The 22,539-nt window shown below is 40.9% G+C and overlaps 1 pseudogene; it reads right to left on the bottom strand.

Moving 5' to 3' along the window:
- Positions 1–10,787: 10,787 nt before the first annotated feature.
- On the bottom strand, positions 10,788–21,030 carry LOC148646834 (Ig kappa chain V region K29-213 pseudogene; annotated as a pseudogene).
- Positions 21,031–22,539: the final 1,509 nt, after the last annotated feature.

The following is a 22,539-nucleotide window of genomic DNA, read 5'->3' as shown; positions in this document are numbered from 1 at the left end:
GTCCCAGTGTATTACCTGTAGTGTTATCTTCAGAAACTCATTACAAAATAAAGACAGGGGCCACAACCACAGTAAGGTTGTATGAGGTTCGGGGGCCTGTCTGGTGTGTAAAACACTTGGTTTCAGCAGAGTGGGTGCTGTATTTGAAATGCTATTGAGCCATGAAGACGACCCACCTGTCCCAGTGTATTACCTGTAGTGTTATCTTCAGAAACTCATTACAAAATAAAGACAGGGGCCACAGCCACAGTAAGGTTGTATGAGGTTCGGGGGCCTGTCTGGTGTGTAAAACACTTGGTTTCAGCAGAGTGGGTGCTGTATTTGAAATGCTATTGAGCCATGAAGACGACCCACCTGTCCCAGTGTATTACCTGTAGTGTTATCTTCAGAAACTCATTACAAAATAAAGACAGGGGCCACAGCCACAGTAAGGTTGTATGAGGTTCGGGGGCCTGTCTGGTGTGTAAAACACTTGGTTTCAGCAGTGTGGGTGCTGTATTTGAAATGCTATTGAGCCATGAAGACAACCCACCCATCCCACCTGTAGTGTTATCTTCAGAAAATCCTAAAAAATATAAAGAAAGGTTCCACAACCCAAAATAAAGCTGGGAAAAGTCAGAGGACCTGCTTAGTGTGCAAAACACTTGCAGCATTGTGGGTGCTGTGGTTTAAATGCTATTGGTTTGTGAACAGAATACCCCTATCCCAGTGCATTGTGCCATATTAAATAAAAGCATGAGAAAAAGAGATTCAGAATGCAAAGCTGTGTCAGTGTTCTGTGTAAAAAATCGGTTTGAACATCATGGGAGCTGTTTTTAATAAGATGCTGAGTAAAGAATATTTTAATCTTCCTGCTGTCAGTAGTATTTTCAATATAGTTGACCCTTACCTGAATGAAAACAGGGCGTAAAGGAAGGGTTTCAGAAGTCAAACAAAGCTTTATTCCCGTGCTTACAGTCTGGGTAATGGGAGACTGCGCTGTTCTGCTTCCTATGGTCATATACGGGTTTTTCGCACGAAGCGATTTGAACAGTATTTCTCGCGTTGTGAACGTGTGCACACAGCAGTCCCCCGGGTTCCAGTTCGTGCGTAATTACGCATCGATGAAAAACCGGAGGTTTAAAAAAAGATAATTAGCTCACTGATAGTTTGATGTAAAGAGTGTGGAAATATCCACAAGTCGTGGTCTTTAAAATGCATTTGGTTTGACGGCGTTCTGTGCTTCCATTGCGAAGATATGGACAAAAGAATATTCGTGCTTGGTCAAAAAAATGTCATAAAAACGAAAAAGTAAAGGCTGAGAAAGCATCCACAATGTATTTTATACACAAAACAAGCATTCTCGCAATTCTAAGAGGTTTCGTGAAAGCGCTACAGGCGTGCCAAAATCGTTTTCGAACTTCGAGCTAACTTTACCCCGGTCAATCAGCTCCACTGCTTAAAACTCCGCACGGAGCGATAGAGGTAATATATGGCGATCGTGCTGTCGCCTGATCACATAAAGTAAGCGAGAATTACTATCTCGTACGAAAAGAATCCTTATAGAGGATTTTGTTTTCCTTAGTGGCAGCAATGCGCTTCCGTAAGTAAGCATTCCCAGGTTAAACGTGTATCGTTTTCGCCGTTTCTGCGAGAAGAGACGTCATGGCTTTCCAAACTTTCAGTATTTTCTTCTTGATGTGAAGCTGCAGAAACATGTCCCGTACATAGGTTGTACATTGCCTCCTCTTTAAACATTGAACGCAATACGTTCACTTGACTTGATAGTAAGACTTATGCCAAATGTTATCGCTGGAAACAGTAAATGGAACGCCAACTGTGTGCAAGCTGTAATACGGGCTGTGTGCCGTCCTGGAATTCTTTTTCTTTTTCAACAAGTTTTTGTTTGGCATTACCCTGTCTCTGTACACATGAACATCCGTGCAAACGGACACAGAAATATTGTTTCTTCTCCCATCAAAATGCACTTTTCCTGCATTTTGCTGTGTAAATCCAAATTCAAATCATTTGATGTCAGCATACTGTAGTCTAAAAGCTTTTAATAATTATTATAATTGCTTATACTTATACTGTTCTGTATAATGATTAATGTTTTTGTAAAAGGCTGCACAGGAAATACTGTTTTATTAGTCAACAGAGGGCAGCACTGAAAACTGAATTGAGAGTCTCAGTCTCTGCTAGCAAACGCTGCTGCTCTTCTTACTGACGTGACTCTTGTCTCACTGTAATTGCCGTATTACTGACACTAGAGGGCAGCACTGAACACTGAATTGAGAGTCTCAGTCTTTCCCCCCCAAAAAAAAATCACTGCTCCTCTTACTGTGACACTTGTTTCCGTGTGTGAGAACAGTGCTGCTCTTTCATTTCACCCTGCCTGTCCAACAGATTGTTTCATCCTATCAATACAGCCTCTCCTAAGAATCCAGTCTGCCTGATATTGAGATACCTTACCTGTGAACCTGTCTGAGATGCTTTGCTGCCTCACACCTCTTCTTTGTACTTCAGGATGTTCACCAGTTTCACTCTGTTTCATCAGTTTCTGTATATAATGCACTGAAAGTATTGAAGTAAGAACAGCATTTGAATCTGCAGTGCAATAATTATACTTTAAGATTACAGTTGAGAGGGTATCTTTGAAAGCAACCCTCAATAGGAGTGATAAACTGCCAAGGTCTGGCAAGATTATTTTCTCTGAGTCAACATACAGTATGTGTTTTCTTGTAAATAGAGAAGTGTTGGACAATATGAGGTTGTGCAGCTACAGAACCCTTCTCTGAGTTCACCAGCCCCGGTTCTGAGCTGTAAAACAGACCAATAATTTGCTCTAAAGTGTAGTTTACTGTACATCAGTCACATTTTGAGCACATCTATCACAGAACCTCTTTGAAGAGAGAAATTTGTATATAGTAACACAAGTCCAAATAAACATACAAATACAATCAATCCACATTTCTCTTATTGGCCTATTTAGGCATTATGTTTGATACTGCATAATTAGGCAGTTGTTGCAGCTCTAATTTCATTTGAGACAGTAGCATGTGGTTTTGACCTTAACCTCACAAGCAGGTCTGACTTCATCCTCCCATCCATGATCCCATCCATGAGCCTCTGCAGGTTCCATGATATCAAGGGCTGCTTGGAGCTAGTAGCTTTTATATTGAAAGTATCATCCTAACAGAGCTAGAAAATCTTTAGCCAAACTGGAAGAACTTGAGTCAATTTGTATACTAAAGTCCCCAAGGAATAAGGAGTAAGGATTCTCTTAAATCTGAGGCACAAAATGGAAGTACAGTAAATCACCAAACTCACCTAAAAAGGCTGATATCTGCCTGATAATTAGAGCAGGTAGAAGAGAGCAGGAGTGTCTCTTTGGGAAAAGTACCAGTGGAAATAGAGATAGAGAAAATAAACAAGGTATACAGTATTTAAACAGGTATTATTGTTTGGCTGTTTTGAGGTTTTTAACTAATCCTGCTTCATTTCTCATTATGTTAAAATTGTTTAAAATGTAGATGCTTTACGACTCCACTGAAGAGTATGGCTTTTGTTTTAACTGTTTTTTATATCAGAAAGGATTTCACTGGCCTGTCAAAAGTAGGAATACTGGTAATTGGTTTAACTTTAAAAACAGACACTTTATTAATTGAACATTAGTATATTGAGGTGAATGAGTGCTCAGTTGATGTGTGACCTGTTCATTCTATTTAAAGATCCTGTAGTGACATCTAGAGGTGACACTGAGAACTGGCAGTGAGCTGGTCTCGAGTTGATCCAATAAATCTTTGGACAGGTAGATAACCATGTTCCTAAACCCACTAACATCTTACTCTCACATGACATTTATGATTACATTTGCATCTGGTCTGGGTATTTGATATGTACCCGCTATGTGCTTTGCACAATATTAATTTAATCAGTATTTTAATCAGTGCTGCCTGGCTCTGGCTCTGAGGGAGGAATGAGTTACCACTGAACTGAAATGGTGTGTGTTAATGTCGAGAACTGAATTCTGCCCGAGATATTGTTACTGCAACAAACTAAATCTTCTCTTTCATGAACCAATTTTATTTTGACTGATCATTGAAACTGTGAAAGTTGGACTCTTTGTCAGCATTCTGAATATCTAAACATGTTCAGTTACGGGCTGTAGCTGGGACAAACCAAATTTAAAATATTAGTAAGCATCAGTTATGATTACTGTAAAGGGAATTTGAGAGAGAGTGAGAGAAAATGCGAGAGAGAAAAAAATTCTCAACAATAGCATCACTGTGTACCAGCATTCCCAATGCACCAATGAGACACTCGCATCGGGCAGCCAATGGAGTAACTATGCGGTGCTCGTTATTTTGACTCGCACTACATAATTCAAACAAAAATATACTTAAGGGTATATTGTTTTAAAAACACATATTTCAAACTCACGTAAGACGCGAGCCCACTGTACTGTATATTGTATTATGTATGTACAGTATGTGCAATTTATGAATTTCTTTATTTTCTTTTATCGTTTTTTGTATCTCTGTTATTTCAAGCACACCACAAAAATTCCTCAAAACCCCAAAAATAGCAATAAGATTTACTTTGACTTTGCGCCCCTGTACTGGATACAGTGGTTAGAAACGGATGGACTTTTTGGTTGAATATGGTGGCATATGTGATTGGTATCTCTCTGTCCTGTCTCGCAGTCAGTATGATTGTAATGAGAAATAATTTAATCACAGTTCTTTGTATACTGTGACTGTGTTAAATGATCTCTTATAAAAGCAAAATAAACATGTAAGTGCACCTGCAGTACAGTAAGTCCCAGCTGCAGCAGTACAGTCACTGTACATCCCTGCTGAGGGAGGTTTTTGTACGGCTGTGTAACACTGTGTGAACACCCAGTTACTGCTGAGGTAGTGACCACTCTGACAGTAATAATCTGCAGCATCTTCAGGCTGGACTCCTGTGATGGTCAGAGTGAAGTCAGTCCCAGATCCACTGCCACTGAAACGCTCTGGGATCCCGGTCTGACGGGTAGTTGCTCTATAGATCAGGAGCTTAGGAGTTTCTCCAGCTTTCTGTTATTACCAGGCTAGGAAGTCGTTATTATACACTGCAGGACTGGTCTTACACCTCACAGTGACTATCTGTCCAGAGAGAACAGATTTCACTGCTGGAGTCTGAGTTACAGTAACCTGTCCACTGGCTTCTGAAAACAATACAGAATACAGGAAATGCAGGAATTTAATCATGTGAATGCTTTAGTTTCTTTCAGCTATTTTATACTTTTCTGTAAAGCTTCTTAACATAATATGCTAAAAGCCATTTCCTCCTTCATTAATTAAAAAATATTTTTAAGTCAGCATCCAACCAAGTATTCAATTGTACCCTGAGCAGAGATGAAGAGAGTCCAGATGAAGATGGTGATGAAGGTCATTGTTGCTGTGGGTTTTGTTGCTATGAAGGGCAGCTCTCGGTCATGAAATGTTAAACTCACAGGGCTATAAACACTCCCAGAGCACTGAAGCATGTGCTGCCAATGCAAAGTGTCTCTTCTATGCAAATTGTCTTCCTGGGTTCAGCAGCACCTGTAACACAGACTTGGTGCTGTGTGTTATGACAGAGCATGATGAGCAGTTTAGCATTAGACCACTACTCTGCCCTGCCCTTTTAGAATGCACTTCAACCATATTGCTCTCATAAAGTGCTTGGCTGGACCAATGGGGTGTCTTAAAAAGGACAACCAAATTAAGTGGTGATTTTTTAATGATCTGAGATGCTCATCCTCTTCTTGACTAGAATCACCTTCAACATTGTAGCTATGACAGCTTGTTCCACACACCCACACTTCTGTGTGTAAAGAGGCACCTGCTGCTCTTGATGCTATAAACACTCTTTCCACTCTGTGGTGGCTCAAGCCCAGGCTTTGTCCAGGGCTTCTCCTGGGAGTGAGAATTGGACACACCTGGCCTGTGCCTGGTCACTGTCCTGTGTGACTGGAATGCCACTGGAGCTCATGTGATTGGTCCAGTGAGTAATTCCACATCCCAGCAAATCCCAGGAGAGGCTGTGTCTAAGCTCCTGCTGTTCAGGGAGAGAGGAGGGTAGATACTGTAATGCGTTAGGATCAAGGAAAAGGTTTTTGCCTATTTGTTTTTCTGAGTAAAGCCCATGGGTAAAGTGGAGTCTTTCAAACAGGATAAGGACTGGTGAATAGTTTTTTTTTTTTTTGGTGCACAGAAGGGGTTCTTGTGGTAGATTTTTTTGCTAGTTTTGTCATGGCCATGGCACCCTGGTGATATGCAACATTACTTTTGTGGACGTACTGTACATCTACCCTGTTTACACTACCTGACCCCAACCCTTCAACATTGATACTTAATATTTTTAGTAAATCCCTTCTATTTATGTCTATTTCCCATCTTATCTCCCAGTTACCATTAGTAATAACTTAACTTTTCATCTAATTTAATCTTAATAATACAAGATTTTATTTAATATAGCTCCTTTAAAGGTGACTTCTCAAAGCACTTTACAGAACAACTACAATAAACAATACAAAAGATATACACAGTGAAAATACACAGCAGAGGAGACAGTAGATGGGGTTACTGAATACAGATGTGTCATGATAGGTAATTTTAACACACTCCCTTGTGTTCTAGTTAGTCTAGTAATTGTGAGACACTCCCTAGAGTAAGCTAGTGTGAGTTTGAAGATGGCTGACCTACGAACAAAGTGTTTAATAATCCTTCAAATAAAAAGTTAAGTTAGACACATTCCATATATTATGTTCAACTATAATTAGGATGTATATATATAAACGAACCCAAAAGGTGACAAGTTGGAACAAAGGGGTATAAACAGAGCCAGTTAAGCAAAAGCCCTTCCAAACAAGGTTTAGAATCAGCTATTGCAGACAGCAGATTGTTTCACAAATATAGTCTATTACATTGTTATTTGTCATATATTTAGAATCTATGTGCAAGATTGTAAATTATAATGTTTGATTGATTCATAAAAGTTGTCAAGTGTTCTCACAATGTACTATTACAATTTCTGGATGTATTTCAATTTCAAAACCCCACATTATCTACACATTTAACACAGATGTTTCACTGTAATTTAAGAATGTATCAAGTTAAAAAACAATGCGATTGTATTTCAATTCAAGGGTAAAGAGGGTGAGTAGGAACAGCCTTAGCAGCTCTTGAAAACTGTACCATTTGAAACGATCTCGTGTCTAAGGACCCTATGCAGAATTCCTCTAAACGTAAATTTTCTTGTAGACACAAATCAAAATTAATGAGTCCAAAATCCAGGCCAGAGTCAAAAGGCAGAAAAATACACTACAATCAAATCATGAACTAAGAGACGTACAGTAGTCAGTAAACAAGCCGATGTCACAATCAGTAAAACTAGGAGTCTTGGAGAGAAGCACAGGAACGATGTAGCTCTGGATAGGAAAACCCTAATACTGAGCAAGGAGTGGAGTGTCAGGCTGCTTGAAGTAGACAGATGGGAGAAGGTGTGTCTGATTATTTAATTAGAGACTCCACTGGAATGTGAAGGAGTTGATTGAGGGCAATGAGACCTCCGGGGGCGTGACGCAAATGACATAACACCATTTCCAACTCAATAGGTATGATCAATGATAAAGTGCTGTACATGAAAAAAGCAAAGCTCATGGATAAACTGACTTGGTTTATCCAGTGTGAAGCCCCACCTAGATGAAGCACCAGCAGCCCGAGTGTGCCAGTAGGCTCCCCACACACCAGCTCTCAGAGTGATGGAGAGTGATGGAGCCAGTTCACAGATGGGGATTATTAGGAGACCAGGGAGGCATTTGACCAGGACACTGGGGTTAACTCCCCAATCGTAAAACCCCAAATTTATCAAAAGAAAAGTTGGTTTAAATGTTGAAAACATAAGTTTTTTTGTCACAGAAGGTGTTATGAATTATAGCATTTATTAGCTTGAGCCACAACTAATAAAAAAAATCTCAAATCCCAGCAAAGCCCTCTTTTTCTAGGGAAGGAGTGGGAGGAGGGGTGGAGCAGAGGGGGTCAGAGTGGCAGTACTGCTGGTCCAGTCCCTAGGGCAAATCTCTACAGTACTACAGTATAGTAACTAGCAATGTACCAAGCATGATTTGAGAAGTAGACGATACCTTTACTGTTTGAATGGGATGTGTACTTTGCTTTGATATGTCATTCAGTAGGACTACTTTATACAGTAACTGGGTGATTCAGTACATAACATATAATGTTTCTGGGTAAATGTCTGCGCTGAAACAATTGTGTCCTGTGAATGAACATCTCTGTGTTAAAATGCATAGAAAATTACAAAACATTCTCAATGAATCTTACAAAACTATCAGTGCCCTTGGAACTTATTATACATGGTTCACCTCCATTATAATTTAGGAGAAGCTCAGGGTGGCAGGACAGTAGTCAGTTACCTCCTGGGCAACAGCAGCTTCAGGGAATAAAGTCCTGAGAAAGAAGAGCTGTGAGCTTCCCTGCTGAGCTTGTGTCTCTCTGAGCAGAAGGATAAAGAGAGAACTGGAGGGAGAGGAAAGAGAGATGAGGAGGAAAGCAGAAGCCAATAAGACTAGAGGACAGGAACAAGAAGCACAAGACCTGAATCCAAGTGCACAATGAGAAAACCAAACTGAAATGATTAAAAATACACTTTTTCAGGACGCACATCAACAAACCAACTCTGATCATTCCATGCCTGGCATGATACACATGGGGTCACTTTCTTGTCCATAAATGTAGACAAATTTAGAGTTATTTTGGGGAATTATGGGAAACGTAAACCGTGTTCCACTGAAGCCACAACATATTGTTGGAGTGTGTTTATAAAAGTGCTTTATAAAGTACTGGAAATAGTGGTTAGAAAATGGATGGATGGACTTTTTCGTTGTCACCAGAGAACACACTTCTCATGAGCAGGAAAATTAAACACCTTGAGTATCAGAGATGACATATTAGAATTTCTCTCCAGCCTCACAGTCAGAATGATGAAATAATATAATCCCAGTTCTTTCAATACTGTAACTGTGTTAAATGATCACTTGTAGTAGTAAAAAATATGGATTTTTTTTATTTTAAAATAAAGTTTTTTAAGTGCACCTGTAGGAGGTCCCAGCAGCAGCACTGCAGTCGCTGTGCAGTCCTGCTGAGGGAGGTTATTGTATGGCTGTGTAACACTGTGTTAACACATAACCACTGTGGTAACTCTGACAGTAATAATCTGCTGAATCTTCAGCCTGGACTCCTGTGATGGTCAGAGTGAAATCAGTCCCAGATCCACTGCAACTGAAATGCTCTGGGATCCCAGTATACCGATTAGTTTTACACATTTTTTTTTGTGTATCTGAACTTCCCAAAGATCTTATGATGGAAAGGCTATCTATTTTGTAGGACTTTGGAAAGACGTAATATTGTGGTTGGGAATCTTCCAGGATGTTCCACTTGTTATTTAAGATGTAGACCAGAAGCTTGGGGACCACATCTCAGGTGGGTTTTAATAGGGCTTTAGGGATATGACTGCCAATTGTGTGGTGATTCATAGGACTATTAATATATGATGATTGGCAAGTGTTGTGGAGTGCTGTGTCTTTTTTCCTTTAGTTCCTTCTCTTTAGTGTTCTGTCTGTCCCTCTATTCCAGGTGTGGGCCAGACTGCACACATCCATTCTGACTGTATGGTAATTGAAGAGCATCCAGGCATCTAGACACACTGTGTGAATCTTCTTCTATATGTGAAGAAGTTTCTGCTGTGCTAATTGCACTAATAGAGATAGCTTTTAAAATTATTTTAATCAGAGCAATCCAATTGTTAATTATGATATCATTGATGCATTTTCAATTTTTTTATCATACTATGTTAATCATCACATTCCATTGGAATATCCCTTACTGCCAAACCTTTATTAACTTTTTATTTCTGTATTTTGCTTGTGCAAAATGTTCTCCCCATGTTCATATGGGTTTCCCACCAGGTGCTCTGATCTCCTCTCACAGTCCAAATACACTGTTAGAATAACTGGCTGCTGGGAAAATTGACCCCAGTGTGAGTGTTTGTGTGTCTTTTTGTGTCTATCTGCCTAGCAACTGACTGGCTTCTCTTCCAGAGTGTATCCTGCCTTGCAACCTTTGCAAGTAATTCAAGTCATGTAGTTTTACAGAGGGTTCTCAATTTACGTGGAGGTTGCATTCCGGAAACCCACGTGTACTGTAAATTTCGTGTATTTTTAAACACATTTTTCCTATTTAAAATATTGGTAATTTCTATAGTTGCATTCCGCACAAGTAAGTTTGACTCTGCTTACACACTATAGATGTGAATGATGGGACGTGGCATTTGCTAAATACCTTCAATACATCAACTTGTACTATGTATAAAATAAAAACACATGTATAAAATAAAAATTCCCAATGCACCAATGAGACACTCGCATCAAGCGGCCAACTGCATAACTATGTGGTGCTCGTTATTTTGACTCGCACAACATAATTCAAACAAAAATATACTTAAGGGTATATGGTTTTAAAAACGCATATTTCAATCTCCCGTAAAACTGTACTGTAAGACTTGCGCCCCTGTACTGGGTTCTGTGGTAAGAAAATGGACGGATGGACGTTTTGGTTGAATATGGTGGCATATGTGATTGGTATCTCCCTGTCCTGTCTCGCAGTCAGTATGATTGTAATGAGAAATAATATAATCACAGTTCTTTGAATACTGTGACTGTGTTAAATTATCTCTTACAGTAGTATAATAAACTTATAAGTTCACCTGCAATAAGTTCCAGCTGCAGCAGTGCAGTTGTTGTGCAGCCCTGCTGAGGGAGGTTTTTGTATGGCTGTGTAACACTGTGTAAACACCCATTTACTGCTGAGGTAGTGAGCACTCTGACAGTAATAATATGCTGCATCTTCAGCCTGGACTCCTGTGATGGTCAGAGTGAAGTCAGTCCCAGATCCACTGCCGCTGAAACGCTCTGGGATCCCAGTCTGACGGTTAGTTGCATAATAGATCAGGAGTTTAGGAGCTTCTCCAGCTTTCTGTTGGTACCACGCTAGGTGGTTATTACCATACACTGCAGGACTGGTCTTACAGTTCACAGTGACTGTCTGTCCAGAGAGAACAGATTTCACTGCTGGAGTCTGAGTCACAGTAACCTGTCCACTGGATTCTGAAAACAATACAAAACAAAGTAATTTAAATTTCTTTTAGCTATTTTACGCCTTTCTGTAAAGCTTATTTACATAATATCTTAACAGGTATACAGTATACTGCAGATATCAAAAAGTATATTTAAGTAAACACCTATCCAGTAATTCATTATAATACATACTTTTTTAAACGTGTAAATAAATGTGCCTCAGAAAACACATCTGCCACTCTTCTGTTGAAGCTCTTTACATTTTAGATTAATTCTAAATGTATTCAGTTCTTTAAACTTTAACTTTTAACAGTTAATATTGTGAAATTAATGAAAACAAAATAAAAATAATAGAATTAGAGAAGTATTGGTTTTAATCCTCACCTTGAGCAAAAAGCCCCATTGTCCCCAGCAGTAGAATTAGTGGCATCATTGTCCTGTGTGTGTCAGTGACTCTGAAAGGGCTGAACAGTGACTGATCCACACTGTGAGTCTTAAAGTGTTTGGAGCAGTGAGGCGGCATAGGTATGCAAAGCTCCTTCCTTTATACAAATCCTATCACAGACAGTTAGAAAACGCCTGAGCTAGGAGAACAGGTGCAATCTGCAAGGGTTGGGTCTGTTATGTGTATATAATAGTGTAACGCATACGGCCACCATTGATTGTGAGAGCCGGCTTACCAGAGCGGTGACGTCGCTGCCTTTCCCTGTAATAGCAGGACAACAGCCGCTGGGGTGAGGGGAGATCTCTCTTTAGCTCAACAGGCTGGGTCCCTGTTGAGTGACGCCGGAGGCCTGGGTTCGAGTCCCCGATGGTGGGGGGCTGACCTGATGCGGCAGCAGGCGAGGGTGCCCACGTGAACCCCTTAGTGTTACAATATGTAGTAGAAAGGGCCTGAGCTGGGAGAACAGGTGCAATATCTGCAAGGGTTGGGTCTGTTGTGAATATAATGTGTAGTGCATGTACTGCTAGATCAGTACTCTGACGTTAGACCTCTACCACATTTAGACTCTGCATAAACACCTCTTAAAAGCAATAGTCCTTTCTCTAAGCATTCAGAAAGCACTGATCCAGCAGAGACTTGCCTTCCTCTAGAGGCCCTCTTGCCAGCACTTGGGGCTCCCAGTCCTCCACTGGCCTGCTACAGAACCTGCTATTCCTCTGTCTGTTTATTCCCGGCGAACTCTCCCCAGTGACTCTGCTGTCTACTTTCCATACAGCTCCTCTCTTACTGGTCTCCCCACCTTCTCCACAGACAGGTCCCAGTCTGCAGACTGCAGCCTTCACTCACTCCCAGCCCAGTCAGCCCACACATCTCTCACTCTCTGCTTCCTGCTCACTGCCTCACCTCCATCTCATCTCTCTAATCTCCCAAAGATCCTTGCAGCCCTGCGCTCGGGGCTCAACCTGTCATTTCACTGCAGGGCTTAATAGCAGCTGCAGCATAACATACATGGTGTACAACTTATTGATAGAACACAAGAACATGCTTAATAAACTATGAATCTTATTCAAATATATTTGTGAAATGATCTGCTGTGATAGGAAAGATTGATCATTCCCTCAGGGTTAGGGTTAAACTTAGCAACATCAGGATTAATATATATTTCACATCCATTAACTAATGATCTCATATCTCAAAAAATATATCAAATATAAAGTTTTGTTGTCAACCTTGAAGGTTATATCAGTCTCTAGCAGTTAAATCACATTGATGCTCTCATACAAGTAAATATGCTTTCACTATCATGAATTTTCAAACATGTGTCAATACAATTTTTGGCATTCATATGTTTTTTTTTTTGGTCTTAACTTCTTATCTTGGAAAAGTGATCTATTTTGTAGGACTTTGGAAAGATGTAATATTGTGGTTGGGAATCGTACAGGATGTTCCACTTGTTATTTAAAATGCAGACCAGAAGCTTGGGGACCACATTTCAGGCGGGTTTTAATAGAACATTAGGGATATGACTGCCAATTGTGTGGTGATTCATAGGACTATTACTATATGATGACTGGCAAGTGTTGTGGAGTGCTGTGTCTTTTTTCCTTTAGTTCCTTCTCTTTAGTGTTCTTGTCTGTCCCTCTGTTCCAGGTGTGGGCCAGACTGCACACATCCATTCTGACTGTATGGTAATTGAACATCTAGGCACACTGTATGATTCTTTATGTGAAGAAGCTTCTGCTGTGCTAATTTTACTAATAGAGATAATTTTGTAAATCATTCTCAATCAGAGCAATCAAATTGATCATTGTGATATCAATGATGTGTTTTCAAATTATTATCAGACTATGTTAATTAGCAGATTCTATTGGAAAATCCCTTACTACCAAACGTTTATTAACTTTTTATTTTTGTATTTTGTTTTTGCTACACAGTACTAGTTTCTGAATACCCTTACACTCACCAGATATTCTAGAAATACCAGTGTCTCGCATCTGAAGTCATAGAAATTATTTCTAATAAAAGGTCCATCTTACTTTGTAATCTCCTCATACAACACAGTCTGTTTTCTGTCTATTTTTTTAATTTCTATCATGATACCTGTTTAATTTGTCTCCTGTTGATTCCATTTTTGTGAGCTTTTCGGATGATCATGTTCTTTCTACATTGAAAGAGGAGTACCAGAACCATTCTAATACTTTTCTAATCATCTTGGTGTGCCTTGACCAAGCTGAAAAGGCACAAGAATGCAGCTGAAGAGGCCCCTGTCTCACCCACTGAGTGACCTGGTGCTCTTTGTGTGTGGGGAAGTGAGGGAGATGAGTTTGTCTTTCGCAGGATAGTGATGACCCAGTACTCTCCATGGTGGATGTTTGCTTCTGGTGGCTGGATGTCTAGCAGAGAGTCATCTGGACATGATCATAAGGTCCAAGGTCACTGTTCATCACCCAAAGAAAGATCCTCCAGTGGGAGATCTGTAGGGTTGTACCAGAACCTAACCTGACAGCATCTCAGCCAATCACCAACTGTGATGTAAAGAATTCTGCCCAAGATATTCTTTCTGCAACAGAAGAAATCTTGTGTTCATGAACCAACTGTTATTTTTGCTGTCTATGTTTGCTGTCTAAGACAGTTGGACTCTTTCTTATGTCAACATGTTGCATGTCCGAATATATTCAAAAATAAGTTGTAGCTGGGACAAACCAAGTTCTCTCACCTGTCTACCTTGGGCCAGAACCAGTAAATCAAAAGGTGTACAAACTTTGTTTTTAAAGACTAAAGTTCAGCAAGACGTAGTAATTCACAGGTGAACCCAGCTGCCTGTCTGACTGCGTTTCCACAGCAACCGGCCAGACTGGTAAAACTAGCCAACTCCACAGCGCCCCCGCTGCTGGGAATATGGACCTTGGTGTGAGTGTGTGAGTGTTTGTGTTTGTGTATCTGTCTGCCCCACAGCCTCAGTGTCAAAATGATTTAAATGAGAAATAGAATAATCAAAGTTGAATAATGTGACTGTGTTAAATGATCTCTAAGAGTAGTGTAATAAACTTGTAAATGCACCTGCAGGAGGTCCCAGCTGCAGCAGTGCAGTCGCTGTACAGTCCTGCTGAGGGAGGTTTTTGTATGGCTGTGTAACACTGTGTGAACACACCACCACTGTGGTAACTCTGACAGTAATAATCTGCTGCATCTTCAGGCTGGACTCCTGTGATGGTCAGAGTAAAGTCAGTCCCAGATCCACTGCCACTGAAACGCTCTGGGATCCCCGTATAACGGGAAGATGCATAATAGATCAATAGTTTAGGAGCTTCTCCATCTTTCTGTTGGTACCAGGCTAGGTAGTGCTTAGAGTTATAAACATACACTGCAGGGCTGGTCTTACAGCTCACAGTGACTGTCTGTCCAGAGAGAATAGATTTCACTGTTGGAGTCTGAGTCACAGTTACCTGTCCACTGGATTCTGTAAACAAGACAAAACACAGGGAATTTAATTTCTTTTAGCTATTTTACTCTTTTCTGTACAGCTTGTTTACATAATATGCTAACAGCTATATACTCCACAAATCATAAAATATATTAAAGTCAACACCTAGCCAATAATTAATTATAATACACACTTTTTACAAATTTGTAAATATATTTGCCTCTTCAGTTCTTTAAATTTTAGATTTATTCTAAATTTTAGATTTATTCTAAATTTATTCAGTTCTTTAAACTTTAACTTTTAAAGGTTAATGTTGTGACATTAATGTTAATAAAATAAATATAATAAAATTAGAGAAGTATTTTTTTTAATCCTCACCTTGAGCAAAGAGCCCCAGTGTCCCCAGTAGTACAATCAGAGGCATCATTGTCCTGTGTGTGTGTCAGTGGCTCTGAAAGGGCTGAACAGTGACTGATCCACACTTCAGTCTTAAACTCTTAAAGTGTCTTAAAGTGTTTGGAGCAGTGAGGCGGCACAGGTATGCAAAGTTCCTTCCTGTATGCAAATCCTGTCACAGACAGAAAAGGCCTGAGCTGAGAGAACAGCTTGGACTCCACTGATTATCAGTGTAAAGGCTGTTCGAGACTCACCACCAGTGAATCAATCAGGAAACCCAGACAGATGGGCTGTATGCAATATGGATTCTACTGTAGTCCGTAGAGATATCTACACAATTCACACTATCTGAACCTAACCACACTTTATACCCAATCTTTTTTTTAAAATGCTTTCTTCTGTTTCTCTTATTTAATCTTAATTCTGAATCTTTATACACACGTGCCTCTTTTTTAATGAGTCAGCATCTCTGCAGGATAGAGTAGAATCCAATCTTCCCACAGTAAACATCTTCTACATTTTCAGCCTGGACTCAGTTATTGTCAGTGTAAAGGCTGTTCCAGAGCCACTGCCATTGAATCGCATCAAGAACCCCAGATTTATGGGTTGTAAGCAATATGGATTCTACTCAAGTCCATAGAGCCTGTAGGTATGCAATATGTTTAGTTACAACCTAGGTCCTGGAGATTGGTAGCAGGATGAGCCGTCAGGTGGGAATGCAGGTGCAGGAGTTTCCTAGGGTGTCAACAAGGTAAGTGTAGGGAGCTCCTGCTGAGAGATGTGGAAGACAGGCTGATACTGTGCAGAAAGCAGGCTGATAGTTGAGGGGAAGGGCAGGTGGCAGAGCAGAGACACTCTGGGGTAAGACAGACAATGGAGCTGCTGAGCAGGAACTGTCTGGTTGCTCAGTGAATAAGAAAGGAAACTGCAGTAGGAAGCACAGCAGCTGAACAAGAAGCTGTGCACATACTGCCTGTGGAGAAAAAAAAAGTATCCGCTAGTTCAATGCTATTATTACTATTCATTCTGAAATACCCTATTGATATTTGGTGCAGCCTGGCTCCCCTCAGTTTGCTATTGCCCTTCTGCCCAAGACATTCAGACACCCTCAGCATGATCATTCACTGATGGACCTGATAACATCCTAATCAGTCCTCAGCTGTGATTTCGTACCTTAAAATATAGCCACCAACTCATTGCATTGGTAAACTCACTGGCTACACTTCTATCTCTGACTAACTTGGCAAATTGGACTTTACCAACCACGTGACTGCAACTGTCCAGATCAGGACTTAACTTTTCTCCAAGACATACTGTAAGACCCAGACAGTGAGTCACTAAAGTAAAGAATTCTGCCCGAGATATTCTTCCTACAACACATGAAATCTTAAAGTATATTTCGCAAACCAATTGTTAATTTTTGATTGATGAAACTGAGGAAGTCGGACTCTTTTTGTCAGCATTCTGAATATCCAGACAAACCTGTATTCAGTTAAGGGTTGTAGCTGGGACAAATCAAGTTTATCCCACCTATCTTCCTTGAGGCTGTATCCAAACAGTTAACTGTGACCAGCATGTTTTAAGTGGGTTCTTTAAGGTATGCCTATAAGGAGCAGAGGCTGAGACACAATCAGCTGAGCCCTTATTCCACTCAACATAGCTGGAATGGAGTGGAGTTTGGTGAGTCTGGTTAAAGCAGCAAATGGCTCTGTGTGTTCAGACATACTGTAGCAGGACTATAGGATTAAAGCTTAAAATGTAAGTTGGTATTATAAGACATCAGTTAACTTCTTCTTAATGTTCAGTGACACCGATGATTAAGTCCCTCCTCAATTCCTGCACTTTGTACAGTATGTTGGGCTATTGAGCAGCACATTGAACAGAACATCTCTGACTTCAAGAATTGACTCTGGGGGAGTTTGCCCTCTGGTGGCACCAAAGTGATTTTACTTTTCTGTGAAAAGAAATTGCGAAAACTGTGAAAAAGTACATTGAATGTACAGTACTTTTCTAAGCCAATATAATTTTCCATCTCCAGAACTCACTGACCTTGTGCAAAACCTGAAAACCGTCAGAGAGCCAAACATTCCCTTGTAGCACCAGTTGTGTTTCCTGCTTTTAAAGAGGTTATTTTTCCAAACACTACAGTCCCCCTGAAGCACCTCAATCCAGTACAGAACAGGCTCTTTGTGGGTCCTGGCAGGAAAATAGAGTATCATCCTGGTTTCTTACTAAATGCAATCATATTAAAAATTATACATACTGGAGATCATCGGATTTGTAATAGGTTTCAGATCTGTACATGTTTTGGAGTTTCACTCTGATGCCTGAAATGCAACCAATTGGATCTGTAGAAGGAAAAACCTCTCTGGGTGTGTCTGATACCTTGTCTGTCTCCAAAGTGGTTCATAACGTGTCACTCCCACTGTGGGCGTGTCTGATACCACATCACTCCCACCTAACTATTCATCTTCAATTAATCAACTAGTGGGAGCTGTTCAATCAGAATAAAAAGCTGACAAATTAAAAACAGGTCGTGTAAAGTGTGAATGAATATCACAACTGAAGTGTGATAAAAGTGTAAACAAGCAAGAATATCAATGAAGTTATGAAAATGCACTGGAGGAGCAGAGCTCAGCTGGAATGAAAACCAGCAGACTGTATTCCTGCAGCCCCAGGGCTGGGAGCCACTGCTCTGGATTTATTTTCACGTCCAGGGAAATGTGAGACTGACTCTCAGTGAGACTCTGATCTCTGGAGTGATCTCTACAGACCTCCAGCCTGTAGAGATCACTGTGCTTTGGAAAGAAGAGCCCAGAGGCCCTGCAGATTTTTTTAAAGCTCCGTCTTTATACATGGAACGGCTTCGGCAGATGCTTTGTCATTCACATACCCTCACAGCAGACTTCCTGGACATCTCAATCCCTGCGTGGAGCAATAAGCAGACTCTATGAAAGGGCACGAGCAGGTCCTGGTGATAATCCATCAGCTGGAACGGTGTGAGGAGCACAAAGGCACCCAGGCTGGACTCATCCAGGCTCCACTTTTTCACAAGCCCGCCTTCGTACAGAGCGCGGATGCCCTTGCTGTGGATGGCGGCCAGGTCGCTCAGCGCCGCCTCCTGGCAAGCCTCGTCGCTCATCCCCAGGAAGAACACGGACTCGTACGACCAGGTGTGAGACACCAGACCAGCCCGACCCCGCTCTCAAGCGCTTCGCTAACGTAGTAGAAAAAGATTGACGGGCGATCCGTGATGGACTTGCCCCTATGGATCCCTTCCTTCTCCCAGAACTCCTCCTTGAAGATCAGGAAGAGTTTAGTCCAGCTCTAATAGTGGACGCTCTGCAGGGTCTCTTCCTTGTGCAAGGAGAGAGGGGGGTTAAATGTGATTTATATGAGGGTCCCATAACTATGACATGGAATCCAGGTACAGAGAAACAAGACCTATGGGTGTAATGAGGCTGTTAAAGATGGAACTGTAACAGTCATAAGATGAACCCTAGAGCTGGAACAGGTCAGCTCGTGAGCAGCAGGCAGGAGCAGCAAACAGGCAAAGCACAGTCCAGAACTGAAGTCAGGAAACAATCCCAGCTCGGAGCTGGAGAGACACAGCAAAGGAACAAGGAAATATCTGAAAGTCAAGGTCTAGAGAAGCAGTCCAAGTACACAGCACAGTGAAACTTAAGGAAAGTGCAAAGCTCAAATTGAGACAAATTTGTTCGATAGTCCAAGGAGAAACTCAGATACAGCCAGGAACAAGGCAGTGCCTCAGAGATGAAGCTCTAAACCACAGCCCAGAGCAGAACTCACTCAGACCTTAAATAGCCTTCTTTACCATGGGGACGGGGAGGATGTGGTGATTCACAGGTGAAGCCTGCTTCCTGTCCGAATGCATTACTATGGCAACCAGCTGACTTGTAGAACTGCCGCGAGGTCGGAAGAGAAAACTGGTACATTGTACTAACAGCCAGACCCAGACACCACAGTGTTCCTGAGCTGATAAAACTGCAGATTTCTTTAGTTTCTTCTAAAGTTTAAGAAATAAAAACTATCCCAATCCAACTATCTCTAAAACAGACCAGTGGTGTTTCATTAGTACCAGGAGATATAATCTTACACTTACAATGTATCTTTGAAGTATTCAACTGTAAACAGAGGAGGATAAAGACTTTAAAGAAAATGTTTTTTTTCCAAAAAGAAAAAAAGCTCTACAGTCTGGTATTGAGCTCACGTGTCATTCTGTGAGCAGTGTGATTAAAAATACAGTTTGTAGGAATGATTTCTTGAGTTATGGCATTGCTGCCTGGCTGCATTGGGGCACTGGATTCAATTCCCTGAGTGCTAACTGTATGGAGTTTGCATGTTCTCCCTGTGTTTGGTGGGTTTCGTCCAGGTGCACTGGTCTCCTCCCACAGTCCAAATACATGCTGGTAGAATTACTGCCTGCTGAGGAAATTGACCCCACTGTGAGTGGGTGTGTTTGTGTCTGTCTGCTCTGTAATGGACTGGCTTCACATCCAGAGTGTATCCTGCTTTGGCACCCTTTGCAATTAATTCAAGTAATGAAGAATCATATTGTATTCTGGATATACAGTATGTGTTACTTATGTTTTTCCTTCTCTTCCTGTATCTATGTTTTTTTTGTATCTTTATTATTTCAAACACAACACTTCTCAGGTGCAGGAAAATAAAACCCCTTGGATATCAGAGATGGCACATGTAATCAATATCTCTCTCCCCTGCCTCACAGTCAAAATGATTCAAATGATAAATAATTTAATCACAGTTCTTTGAATACTGTAACTTTGTGAAAAGGTCTCTTATAGTACTAAAATAAACATGTAAGTGCACCTGCAGTACTGTAGGTCCCAGCTGCAGCAGTGCAGTTGCTGTGCAGTCCTGCTGAGGGAGGTTTTTGTACGGCTGTGTAACACTGTGTGCGTGGCCAGTAACTGTTGATGTTGTGTAAACTCTGACAGTAATAATCTGCTGCATCTTCAGACTGGACTCCTGTGATGGTCAGAGTGAAGTCAGTCCCAGATCCACTGCCACTGAAACGCTCTGGGATCCCAGTATAACGGGAAGATGCATAATAGATCAGGAGTTTAGGAGCTTCTCCAGCTTTCTGTTGGTACCAGGCAAGGCGGTTATTACCATGCACTGCAGGACTGGTCTTACAGCTCACAGTGACTGTCTGTCCAGAGAGAACAGATTTTACTTCTGATGTCTGAGTTACAGTAACCTGTCCACTGGATTCTGAAAACAAGACAAAACACAGGAAATGCAGGAATTCAAGAACTAGAATGCTTTAATTTATTTTAGCTATTTTTACATTTCTGTAAAGCTTGTATATAATATGCTAATAGCTATATCTTCCATCACAAATTTAAAATATGTTTAAGACAACAGCTAGCCAAGTATTAAATTATACCCTGAACAAAGTTGAGGAGAGTCCAGATGAATATGGTGATGAAGGTCATTGTTGCTGTGGGTTCTGTTGCCATGAAGGGCAGGTCTCAGTCATGAAGTGTTAAACTCACAGGGCTATAAACACTCCCAGAGCACTGAAGCATGTTCTGCCAATGCAAAGTGTCTCTTCTATGCAAATTGTCTTTCTGTGTCTGTAGAAAATGGAGAAGAGCAGCTGCTGTAGTTGTTAATTAAAACAGTGTGGCTCTGGTATGCAAAGCACTTTATTCTCCTGTATGTAAATCCTGTGCCAGAGCTGCCATTGTGATCTGAGCAGTGAGCAGAGGTAGGACTTGAAAATGGACGGATAGTTTTCCTCTGTTCTGCATCATTCATTAGTCACATTTTTTTTAAAGATGAGATAGAGGGGCTGTCTGTCTGATCACTGACTGAATTTGAAAGAGACATTGACCAACATGAGACCCAGTAGGTGAGGGCCAGGGAGAGATCAAAACATCTCACTCTGTACAACATCTCCCTCTGCTGGGGACTGTGAGGAGAGCATTATCATTACAACCCTGCTCTCCTCACGATCTCAACCCAGGAGGAGGAATTTCTCACACAGCCTGCTCTCAGCTCCCTGTAGAAGAGAGCAGGGACTTGTAGCCTCCAGTCACCAGCAGAGGGAGCTACACTGAGGGGCTGTTCTTTCCATTTGCTGGAGGATAGAGTTCACACTTTCACACACCGGTCTGATGAAGGGTTCTGTTATAGTATATACAGGGAATTCAAGGTGGAGGTTGGTGTTGTTTGAAGAGCCTCCAAAGGAAAGTTTTGCTTTAATAAAAACTCCTTGTTCTATAATTATTCTACAGTTGCAAGTTTTAATTTGCTGAGGCCACATGATCCACAGGTATTTAGGCTATCTGTCACAAGTAGATTTTTTTTACAGCCACTCCCTCACACTGTGGGGTTAACTACCATCTCCCTGTAGTGTTGAAGGAGCTCTCTGCTCTTCACTATGATAATTCCATCTGCAGTTGAGTGTTTTCTGTATGTTGCCTCCTTTTTATACCCCAGGGAAACAGTAACCTGTTAAAGGCTTCTAGATGTTTCTCTATATATTCTTGGACATGTTTATTGTAATTACACAGTGGAATGTTATTGTTGATTTAATTTTGTTGAATTTTATTTTAAAATGGAAGTATTTACAGTATTAAAATAAGTATTTGCCACAGCCATTAGACTCCTAAACTCCACCCTTTAACCCTCCAATCTCCACTCACACCCCACTGTCGCTGCACTGCCTCTGCTGGGCTTTTGCACTCTGCTGCTGGCTGAATGCTAGTGAACATTACAGCTGTTATACTTCTGATTTATACAAATGCTATTGTATTGTGTATTAATCACATGCTTTATTTTATACTGCTTCTTACCATTATGCTGTTGGCACACATGTCATTATGCTCCTGTCTCCAACAACATGTGCTGTCATCTGTTATGTGAGGAAACAGGCAAGTAAGCATTTCATTGTACTCGGGTACATACGACAACAAACTTGAACGTGAGGTGTGAACAGAAGTGACCCTTGTGTTTTATGGGAATCAATCAATTATTAATCAAAAACATGGCTTTTATTTTGTTTAGTGCTATTAGTGTTATAGTATTGCATTTTTAGAATAGTTTTAAGGAAGCTTTCATATG

This window comes from Lepisosteus platostomus, chromosome 16 (genome assembly GCF_059453375.1).
Source record: "Lepisosteus platostomus isolate fLepPlt1 chromosome 16, fLepPlt1.hap1, whole genome shotgun sequence".
Taxonomy (NCBI): Eukaryota; Metazoa; Chordata; class Actinopteri; order Semionotiformes; family Lepisosteidae; genus Lepisosteus; species Lepisosteus platostomus.
The sequence above is the reverse complement of the archived record's forward strand: the minus strand, read 5'-3'. Positions and strand labels throughout refer to the sequence as shown.